Source organism: Physcomitrium patens, chromosome 15 (genome assembly GCF_059467195.1).
Source record: "Physcomitrium patens ecotype Gransden chromosome 15, ASM5946719v1, whole genome shotgun sequence".
Classification (NCBI taxonomy): domain Eukaryota; kingdom Viridiplantae; phylum Streptophyta; class Bryopsida; order Funariales; family Funariaceae; genus Physcomitrium; species Physcomitrium patens.
Window position 1 is genome coordinate 6442771 of NC_143424.1, and position 11596 is coordinate 6454366.

Genomic DNA, 11596 nt, shown 5'->3' on the forward strand with positions numbered 1-11596 from the left:
AGTCAATTTCTAAGAACCAAGATATGAGGTTATAAATATAGACTTGTATTTTTTTTGTATATGATTTGAACCATTTCATGACCTCTTCACACTGCATACTATACCCAAAAATCAAGATTTCCAAAAGAGAATTTTCCTTCACTATGCAAAAACTTTGGTCATTCTATTATATACCATGTACTTCTAAGTATAAAATCAAATGACTCAACTTCATCTGTTGAAGACTGTGTAGTAGGATTAAGCTCGTCATTTAGACTAATTGAGATCCACTCACGTGATTAGAACCACTTCGCTGTAATCAAGCTTCACGAGACATGCAAGCTGGGCTAGAGAGCATCAGAGAAATGTGGGTGAGATATGGTTTTCGTTAGGAATCCATGCTGCAATGCTGACCAAATGCAACTACCTTTAAATTAGGTTGGAAATTAAGCAGAGCACAAGTATCAAATGAGATAATCAGTTTCAAAGTCTGAAGCACTCTTCCGCTGCCTATCGTGCGCCGGGGGCATAATTATTCACTTATTGTCATCCGCCAGTTTACTCAATGCACCTGTACGAGCTCTCTAAAAACAAAGTGTCCCCGAGTCAGTTACCGATATTAATCCTGAAAAAAGTGTGCCATTGCAACGACACAAACACCCATTTTTATTTTTACTTTTTTATGTAGACAATGCATTCCGTTCCTTCAACTTTACAAGATTCAAGGTGAACGCGTGTTCCAAACCTACATAGTAAAACCTCAGCAAACCTCCAACCCCTAAAAGTTACAACATGATACTGCTTCACCTTGATGGGTTGTAGACCCACCTGACCATATTCTTATCGTTCGAAAGGCAGATTTCTGCCTTGAGAAACGATTGCTCTACTGATCCCCAATCTTAGCACATTTTATGGTATCTAAAATCCAAACTTTACAATGTCTAGAGCAATATGCATCGCATATCATCTCCAGTACATAGCTCCCTCGACAGGCAAGGTTCCACCGAGAGCTCAACCTTCTTCAACATTGGCCTACTGGGCTGGCAAAGGGACATCGACATATGAAATTGACATCAACTTGCGCCGGAACTCATCTTCCTCGTTACTCTGGTGAGTCGACTTCGGACTTGCTTTGTTCTCCACATGAGATTCAGGCGAGGCTTCTCCTGCTACTTCACCCTGTGAAATCTTAAGTAGTCGGGCACGGACCGATTCGTAACGATCCAACCCGCTCTTCTGATTCTCTGTTTGCTGCTGCTGCTGCTGCTGCTGCGACTGAGCGTCCTTGGACATGTCCATAGGCAAAACCTGTGGTGCCTCCGCCATATGGCCGATTTCCAAGTTTTCTTCACGGACTGAATTTTAAAATAAAAAATAAGAACAACAACAGTAAATGATCAACACGATTGTTTGTAGAAGACCAAAAGAAGCTTCTTATTACCTCAGAAACTGGCACGAAACCCAGAAAAAAACCACAATCGAAACAACCTGGCCCACGACTGCTACAGCCTTGCTGCGATTTCGATCAAACTGCCCAAATGACAACTGTGGATTTTCAATCCACGCACCTACGACCGTAGGCCCACGCAACTTCACAGCAGCAAGAAAACAAACCTCCACAATCTAACGGATCATCAACAACTCAGGCTCGTCGCGTCACAGACAAAACCATTCCCATCTCTTTGCTCTCGTCACCACGACCAACACTTAAAACACACCAAAAACCCAGTTTTGCAACAGAAAACAGAGTTCGAAGCCGTCAAAGCGCAAGGTAGTCAGAAAACTAAGCTGCCTGGAAAACCATGTCGCTCTAAAACGGAAGATTCTAGAATCCGAAATAGTCGCAACACATACGAGAATAATGCACACGTCGACTGACTGATCCCCCTACCTGTAGAAGAAGGGACAACAAAAATCCACCAAATTCGAGAAGCTGCTGCTGCAAGAGGGATAGATACTAAGTGAGAGCCCAGGTACGCACGCAGTGATCGATCGCTACTTCCTCACTAATCTGTAAATGGACAAAATCGCCGAAGTGTTCGATGCCATCTGCTTTGCTTCTAGGTCTCGGTGTCGCAGTAGTCGGCGCGCCACGCGAGGAATTCATTTTGCGCATACTGGAAAGCTCTATTTACATACATTCATCTACAATAGATAATGAATGCACATTCATCTACAACAGATGATGAATGCACATTCATCGTTTTCGTAGACAAGCACCATCCTGGTGGTCGGATTCTGTTGCGTGGATTCCGGACCACGACGTTGACACGTGGCGCCTCTTCATGGATGAATGATAACGAGGTCCATCTGATTTCAGCAATTGGATGAGGGTTAGGGTTCATCTGGATGGATGGACGGATGAAATATGTGGATGCTCTAGGTAAGTGTTGGATGTGTATTTTAAGGGTTATATATGGAATGTTTGTGTTTTTATTGTATGACCCATTTTGTAATGAAGTTTCATTTGTAATGAGTAAGCCCATGTATTTGATTCTCATTTGCTTTCATGACGTGAAGTTATTAAATAGAAAACTCGTTTTATATATGTGAGATGCCAGCTCTTTTTTGTTTGTGTATTAAGGTATGTGATGTCTTCTAGTCAATAAAACTACGTTGTTTATCTTGAACTCAATGAACTGAACTATATATATATATATATATATATATATATATATAAGCTTTTCTTTTTCTTTTGAAGACTGCAAAAAATATTGATTGATTACATCTATCTCTTAAATTCTAATGATTTCATTTTATTGGGGAAATTATGTTATGTTTTAAAATAAATAAATAAATAAAAATAGACACTTTAAACCATTCAAATAAACTTGCTACCCTGATACAGCATGCACAACTCTTAATTGTCTACAATGAAATATTGTTTTTGTAGTGTATAAGTATATGTTTAATTGTGTTTATTATATATATATATATATATATATATATATATATAAGTAGAATAAACTAATCATATGTTAAAAATTGTCATTGTAATTTATTCCAGTTGTAGAAAGCATCATGTATATGTGTGTGTGTGTATATATATATATATATATATATTCATATAAAGAATATCATGGCATTTGAGTTTGCACCCAGGGGCTTACTCATTACAAATGAAACTTCATTAGTGAAACAGCTTTAAGTAGAATATTTAAGTAATATTTTTTGAATCAGTTTTTTGAATTTCGTCCACAAGCGTATGAACAAAAAAATCTTGATAAAAGTTGGTGAAGTTGTATAAATTATATATGGTGCTTTGTTAAATTAAGCTTGACCATGTCTTTCTTTCTGATACACAAAAGATTCTAAAATTACAATACATGTATACATATATTATGTGTATTTTATAAAGGCACGTGTTTGGCTGTATACTACCTGATTTTTAGAATAGTCTATTATGAAATAAGTATCGTTACAACATATTTTTTATAAAATATCTTAAAATATTATTTTATTTCAAATAAACACAGTTAATCACTTAATCAAAATAGTATAAAATTTCAAACATTCACATATCCTGCATCAAAAAATCAAACAATCTAGTATATATTAATAATATAGTTGCTCAGGAAACTCACCAAAAATTAATTTATTAATCAATCAATAAAGATCAATGATTTCAATAATTTATTTTACTTGATGATTTTTTCCATACTAATAATATTTGAGTACATTATGTTGCAGAAGTCAATTATGTGAATTAAATTTATTACAAAATATGTGTGTGTAAATGTGTGTGTATATATATATGTATATATATATATATATATCAGTAATTGATAAATCATAAAACATTTGATATTATTTCAACACAACATTAATTTTCTATTGATCTACTAATCACAAATGTGAATCAAAAATTTTTATTCTGTTTTTAATTCTGTTTTATATTGATTTTTTTTGTTGTTATTGACCAGTATTTTGCAATGCATTATTAAATGCAATATAATCAAGAGTGAAAATGTAAATTATTAAAAAATACCAAAATTTATGTGATATTAATTTTTGATTCACTTATAAACTTAATATTATAAAAAAAAACTATAGGAACATTATTAAAAAAATCTCAAATTATTAAATTAGTTAAACAAAATTTAGAGATTAAATAATAAACCACTATTAAAAAATATAAAATTTAAATGAATAATTTATGCTATTACTTGGACTTTTGGGGTGACGAGTAATCATAAGATAATATCCTAGAAGGTCAAATGCATCACACACTATGATAGGAAAAAAAAAAAAAAAAAAAAAAAAAACATTGTCTATTAATTTAGCCTGAATCACATGGCTTTAGGTGCAACATAATTCTACCTTATGATGCTATTGCTTAATACAAAATAAATATTGGATTAATTCTTGACTATTCTATTGTATTTTTTCAAATTCTTAAATATTCTTTTATCTTACTACATCCTTGTTAATTTTGGCAATACCATAATAGCTTATTATTTCTTTATTTATTATTTTATTTATGCTATGCCATTGGATTATTTTAGCAAGTATAATATCCTGAACAAATAATATATCTGAAGGCAAGTGCAATCACTTTAGGTAGATAACATTTCACTCTCCGAGGTATGTCACATCTTTTTTTTAGGATGATTGTGACACAAAGAAGTCTTTGGCATCATTTTGCAAGAATGGGGCCAAACACTGCAAGGTGATTTTTATCCACTGAAAAATTTCTATATTGCCATGAAAAATCTTTATTAAATATAATGATGTTTGTTATAGGTCTTTAATACATGTAAATAGATGTTATAAAGCAATTTAATTGTTGGCTCTTTGCAAAACAAACAATCTATCAAGTTGGTGTGTGTGGCATGTTGTTTGGTTGTTGTATGCATCTTTATTATTGAGCATGTATTAAATAGCCTAAGTTGCTAGTTGTTGCTTCTATAATATCATCAATGTTGGTCAAAATTCATACTTGGCTTCTAACACGTCAAAATTAAGATCAAATTTACTATCCAAAATTTGTAATTGATTTTCACAATTGCTCATTTGTTTGTAAGATATACAAAGTAAATTAATACCTTTCTTAATTTATTTGAGATATAGGGTTGATTAAGTGGCTGATGGTGTGACAAGCACAAACCATTCTTTATTATCACCAAATCAATTGGAATCAAGGTGGATTTGCTCTAAGCTTACTCTACCAATATGGACAAATTTTGTTCACCTATAATATTCAATTTTTGTATTGAACCTTTGAACTTCGTATATAATTCAATGATTCTAGATTGAATGTTACTTGCACTATTTATAATATGGTATTAATTGCTTATAATTCTTTGATTCAAATTTGAGCAATATATTTCATGGCCTGGAAATTTTCTTGTTTTTATTTTTTGGCTTGAAATTTGTCCTACAATATTTGTAATTTTCCTTTGTAGTCATACAATCGTACCTAAGAGCCATAAGTTCATTTTGCTTTTGGAATATAATGCAGTCTTTTTTCTTGAGCTATAATTACATGCTTTCTATCTTGCGTTGTACTTTGCCTTGGTCCTAGATACTTATGGATGTCAGAGGTGCATTGCATAGCTAGATTAATTCTTAGTGTACTTGGTCAAGTTACATTTGTATCACTATATTGAATTTAAAATATTCTTAGATCATAGCTTAGACATAATCTTTGCAATACTATAACCTTGTGGTTTGTTTCTTACTTAATATCATTAATACATAGATATTTTGTTATAGGATTTTATATTATAATTAGATGTCATGAACTATCACTTTTGAATCTATTTTTAAAGGATTTTTTTTCCATTGAATTAATTAAAATGGTACTAAGATTAATGTTGGTATGGAATTTCTTCTATTTGAATGTTTGCCATACAAAATATGAATGTAGTTGCTTTCGGCTAGGAAAGGCTAAAGAACTTGCAAATATGATTTATCATGATATTAATTCTAGATCCTTTTTTTACAAATACATTAGTTAGTTGATATTTTTCAATGAGAATTTTAATAACTACAACATTGAAATCAATTATTATAGCATTTAAGTCTATGACTACTTATTGTGATGAATTTAAATATGCCTTATATTTTAATTAAGTCAATATCTTAGAATTCAATTTAATAACTTAGCTAATAAAATAGTATATATATTATTATTAAATATATTATTAATTATATTTTCTTCAAAATTAAAGTCAAATGATTTTGAGACCATGTTTATATGTAGCTGCTATTATATTTGTTTATAAATATTTTTGAGCAACTTCTAATATTCTATAATATTTGTACAAGAAGGTTCTTATTTTATCTTTGTTGGTGTTTTGAGCTAGTGTTGATTAACTCAAATTCTTATAATAAGACACTCAGTTTGTACCATTAATATTTTAAGTAAGTGTGGCTCTTTGATGCTTGTGATGGTTATTTTGCCTTGATATAAAATTTGCTAATTTTGATACTTTACTTATTATTATTTTGTATGATTATAATTGTTAATTTAAAGTTTTTTTTCTACATTGAAAACATAAGCATATTTGTATTAATTGGTAGTTTGATCTTTTATTGCATTGTGGATAGAACATATTGCATGCAATTTCTTCCTCTATTTCTATAGTTACAATAATTAGTTTTTATTAAGTATCATTTAAATATCTATTAGATTTAAAATATCTCACCAATAATTTTTAAAATGTATCTTATGGCAATATTTACACATGTCTCAAATATAAATATTTATTTATTCCAATATTTACTTAAATATTATGAATAGATAAAAGTAGATTAGTTTCATGATATCTTATAGGGAAGCTCTATAGACACAATTTCACTTTTATACAAGTCTATAGGTGATTAGTAAGTTAGAAACTTAGCCAACAAATTAGCCTTATATTGCATGTACTAGTAACTTGTGGTACAAGCTAATAATATGGTACACATATAAGAAACTTTCCTTGTCAGTTAAGATAAGTGTTTTACAAATTAGACATATGTCGGAGGTCCAAAAAAACATCACCATACAGCTTCAAATTAGATAGAATATATAGAAGCAAGAATGAAGCCTTCTTCATTCTTGTCAATTTCTTTTCAATCTTTAGTCTTATTTTAAGACTTTTTAATCTTTTTGTCTTTGATAATAATCATTTTAGTTTCAATACTACATTAATTTTGAATGAATATCTATTCTTTTTGAATTATATAAGAATGTATCAAGTTTTTGGTTCATTAAAATTCATGTCTTTGATATTTTGAGAAGAATTTAAAGTCATTATTCTTATCTTATTATTAGAAATAAATAGACTACTCTACTTCTATTGTCATATTTTAGAGGTTGTGAATTATCTATCTTTGATATAACATTTTTTTTAATAGTTATTTTTTTTCTTATAAAGTGTAGTCTTCTCATCTATATGGAAATTTTTATTTGATATTAGAAGTTGAAGATTTCCATCTTCTAATTTGACTTATAGATTTGTTTGATTTTTCTATCGAAGAAAATATTATGGATGCAATTTTGGAAAGAAGTGAAAATAAATTTGCAACCATTGTAGACCTTCACAAGCTTATTAATACTCTTTGGGTAGAAACCTCACGTATCTCTAACATCAACTACAGAGGTACTATTCCAGTGTCTATGGAAGGAGTCAATAATAAAGTTTAAAGTTTATATTAAGAAATTATGCAATTAAAAGAAACAAGCAGATTAAGTTCATAACTAAATCTAATAAGTCTTATTATTATAAGTATAAAAGAGACAAGGATAAATATGCAAAAGAAGTTTGATGGAACAAGATCATAGTTTGAAGGATTTTCATTACAAGTAAAGATTTATATAAAGTTGTATCTTTCTCAATATTTTAATAAATTTATTTAAGTTAAATTCATAGGCATATTTTTTTCTATAAGTGTTATGTTGATTTGAACCTTTGATAAAAAATAATTCATGACTATTTTATGATTTAACTTCATTTTATAAAGTCTTTATAGCCATATTTGGAAAAAAAGATGAAAAAGTATAACAAAGATTAAACTTATATTTTTATGCTAAGGATCATGTTTAATTACCATATATATTGGTAAATTCCAAAACCTTACTTATAATATAGATTAAAATGATAAGGCCTTTATCAATAAATTTTAATATAGATTAAAAGATAATGTCAAAGATTTATTATTGATAATGCCACGAGCAAACTCATTGAAAAAATTTATTACTTAAGTCATTGCATGCAACAATCAATTCTTTGAAAGACACTAAAAAAAAAGATTTGATTGGAGAAGTATATGTTTAGTCATAGCAATAATTTTTAAGTTCACAAAAGTTTATTTATTAAGCCTAGAATCTATGCAAATTGACATAGTATATTTCAAATCTCTTATTAAGCAAGAAAAGATTTGATGCCATTAAGAAGGGGTATACCTACATTGTAGAGAATTTAAGCTAACTATTCAATATTGTTTAAAGAAGCAATGCAACCACAAAATGAAGAGCATGATTTTTAAAAAGAAAAATATGTCAAAATATTAATTTTTTGAGCTATAATAGATACCATGTAGCTAGAATCTCATGCAATACCTAATAAAGGTCCTATCTTCTTTTCAAATCCTTCACCTTGTTTTATAGTAGAAATTTATTTAAAACTAAAAAATCACAAAGTCTTAGCCTTGTTAAATTTAGGCATCCCGACTTATTTTATAGATGAAGACTTTGTCAAAAAACAAAAAATATCCTTAGTTAAAAAAACTAAACATGTGCACGTAGATATAATAAATGGTTGTTTGTTGTATTTCAAAATGTCATCCATGAAATTATTCCATTAAATATAACAACTAATAGTCATAAAATTTTAATAATATTTAATATATATATATATATATATATATATATATATTTAATCTAATTATTTTAAAATTATCATGGCTAAAAAAATATAACCTTCAAATAGACTTAATTTCTCATAATCTAGATTTTTATTTGTAGTAATAATAAGTTTTATGATTACCTTCTTCTGATTTAACTTTTTGAATTTGTTTGAGTTATCTATGGAAGGAAAGATTATGCATGCTACTTTTAGCAGAAGTGAAAAAAGATTTGTAATTATTACAGATCTTCATGAGCTTATTACCACTCTAAGAGTAGAAATCTCACGTATTTCTTACATAAATCATAGAGATACTATGCCTACACCTATAGAAGAAGTTCAAAGCCTAAGATAAGAAGTTGTGTTGTTGAAAGAAGCAAGTAGATCGACTTCACAACTAAATCTAAGAAGTTTTGCTTCTACAAGTATGACAGGGACAAGGATTAGTATGCTTAAGAAGTTTGATGGAACAAGATCAAAATTTTGAGGATTTTTGCAACAAGTCAAGTTCTATTTAAGGTTGCATCTTTTCTAATACCTCGATGGATTTACTCAAGTTGAATTTATAAGCGCACTTCTATCAAGAAGTGTTCTCTCTTGGTTTGCATCTTTAATGAAAAAAGATTCATGACTACTTTATGATTTGAATTCATTCCTAGAAGTATTTATAGCCATATATAAAGAAAGTGTTTAAGAAAGAGTAGCATAGACCAAGCTCTTATCTTTATGGCAAGGATCACGATCAGCTACCATTTATGCTACTGAATTCCAAAACCTTACTAGTGACATGGACTGGAATGACAAAGCCCTTATTAATCAATTTTGATATGGGTTGAAGGATAATATCAAAGATTTATTATTGATAATACAAAAGACAAAAACTTTAGAAAAATTTATTGCTCAAGCCATTGCATGTGAAAATTGATTATTTGAAAGACATCAAAAATAAAGATATGGCTAAAGAAGAACAAATCAAATAATGACAGCAACTCTTAAGTTTTCAGAAACTTATTTATCAAAGCTAGAATCAATGCAAATTGATATGATACGCTTTAAATCCTTTAGAAAGTAGAAAAAGAATCGACAATGTCAAAAGATAAATACAAGATAATCCAATCAGGTATTAGACAACCTTCTAATCTAACCTTGATGTTAAACTTCTAATGCCAATATCTCCTTCTTGAACTGTTTAATTGCTCTTAAATTTTACCTAAATATTACAAATTAAATCTAGTATCTATAAAAAAAAAATCTTTAATTCAATTGACAAATTATTGAATATTTTAGAAATATTCACTGACTTTCAAATTCCAATTTTTGAAATCTCAACCTAAATAAACCTTCACACACTTTGATTTAATTGTTCAATTGACTTTAAAATTTACACACACATTTATAACTATTATACCAACACATTACATAAATCTCACTTTTATATACACTAAAAAACTCAAAAAATCCTTAAATTTGTAAATATGTTTTTATTTTTCAAATCCTAATCCTATCAAAAACATCACTAATTTTGAAAATCTTTTAAAAACTTAATATTGATTTGAATGATATGAAATTAATGTCTAAAAATCTTTTCTTACGTCTCTTCTCAAATTCCACTCTCTAATCTATGAAAAAATCCTTAAATCACCATAGATGCATGGTTTTATGCCTTAAAGTCTGATTTTGACCCTAGTTGACAATTGGTCCTCTCTGGATATCAATTCTTGGCTTCTTGAGGTAAATTCTACTAAAATCTATCCTTAATTTTATTTTATACATTCCTATATTATTTAATTTTCCAATCTACTTTGTTTTGCGTCATTTAAGTCTATTTTGTAAAAAAATAATATTAATACTTTTTAATTTTATTATCTTTTTGACTATTATCTATATTTTTAGGATAATTTGCTATAATATTTTAAAATCAGATCTTCTATAATATAATTTTTTCTTCTTTCTTTCATTCATTAGTTGTGTTACATCATAATAATGCATTAAAGAAGAAGATGAATAAAAAATTGTATCTCAAATCAAGTATGGGCATTTTGAATATAGTGTCATGCCTATTGAAGTTACAAATATACTAACTAATTTTCAACATTTAATAAATGATGTCTTTCAAAAGTTTCTTAATGACTTTATCATCAATTACTTAGATAACATCTTAATCTATTCTAAGAACATAAAAGAACATAAACTTCAAATGTGTTGTAAGTTACAAATACTAAGAGATGTAAGATGAAAAAACATATATTTTACACAACTCAAGTTGAATTTTTAGGATACATCATTTTAAATGATGGCCTAATGATAGATCTTGAAAAAATCCAAACCATCATAAATTGGAAGATTTTAAAACAATCAAAGATATACAATATTTTTTGAAATTTACCAATTATTATTAGATCTTCATCAAATTTTTTTTCAAATTATAGCTCTTCTTACATATATGACATGTAAAGACAAACTTGAATGGAAAAAAGAAGTTGAAGCATCTTTTGAAGCCTTAAAAATATCATTTATTTATGCACAAGTCTTATATTGCATCAACTTTTTTAAGACATTCTTTATGAAAATAGATACATTATATTTTACTATGGATGTAATGTTATTACAAATGAGAGAAAATAATAAGCTCTGTTTAGTAGCTTTTCATTCTAATTTTTTTTTAATAGTTGACATTAATTACAAGATCCATAATAATGAGTTTCTTGTAATTATAGATTTATTTTAAGAATGGCATCATAATCTTGAAGATGCTTCTAACTTAGTTATTATATATATATCAC

General features: G+C 28.5%; 1 long non-coding RNA gene across 1 annotated transcript; it reads right to left on the minus strand.

Moving 5' to 3' along the window:
* Positions 1–598: 598 nt before the first annotated feature.
* LOC112292031 (uncharacterized) lies at positions 599–2018 on the minus strand. Its single transcript, XR_002972587.3, has 2 exons — positions 1871–2018; positions 599–1334 (listed from the first exon to the last, which is right to left on the minus strand). It is a non-coding gene; the product is annotated as an uncharacterized LOC112292031 (long non-coding RNA).
* Positions 2019–11596: the final 9578 nt, after the last annotated feature.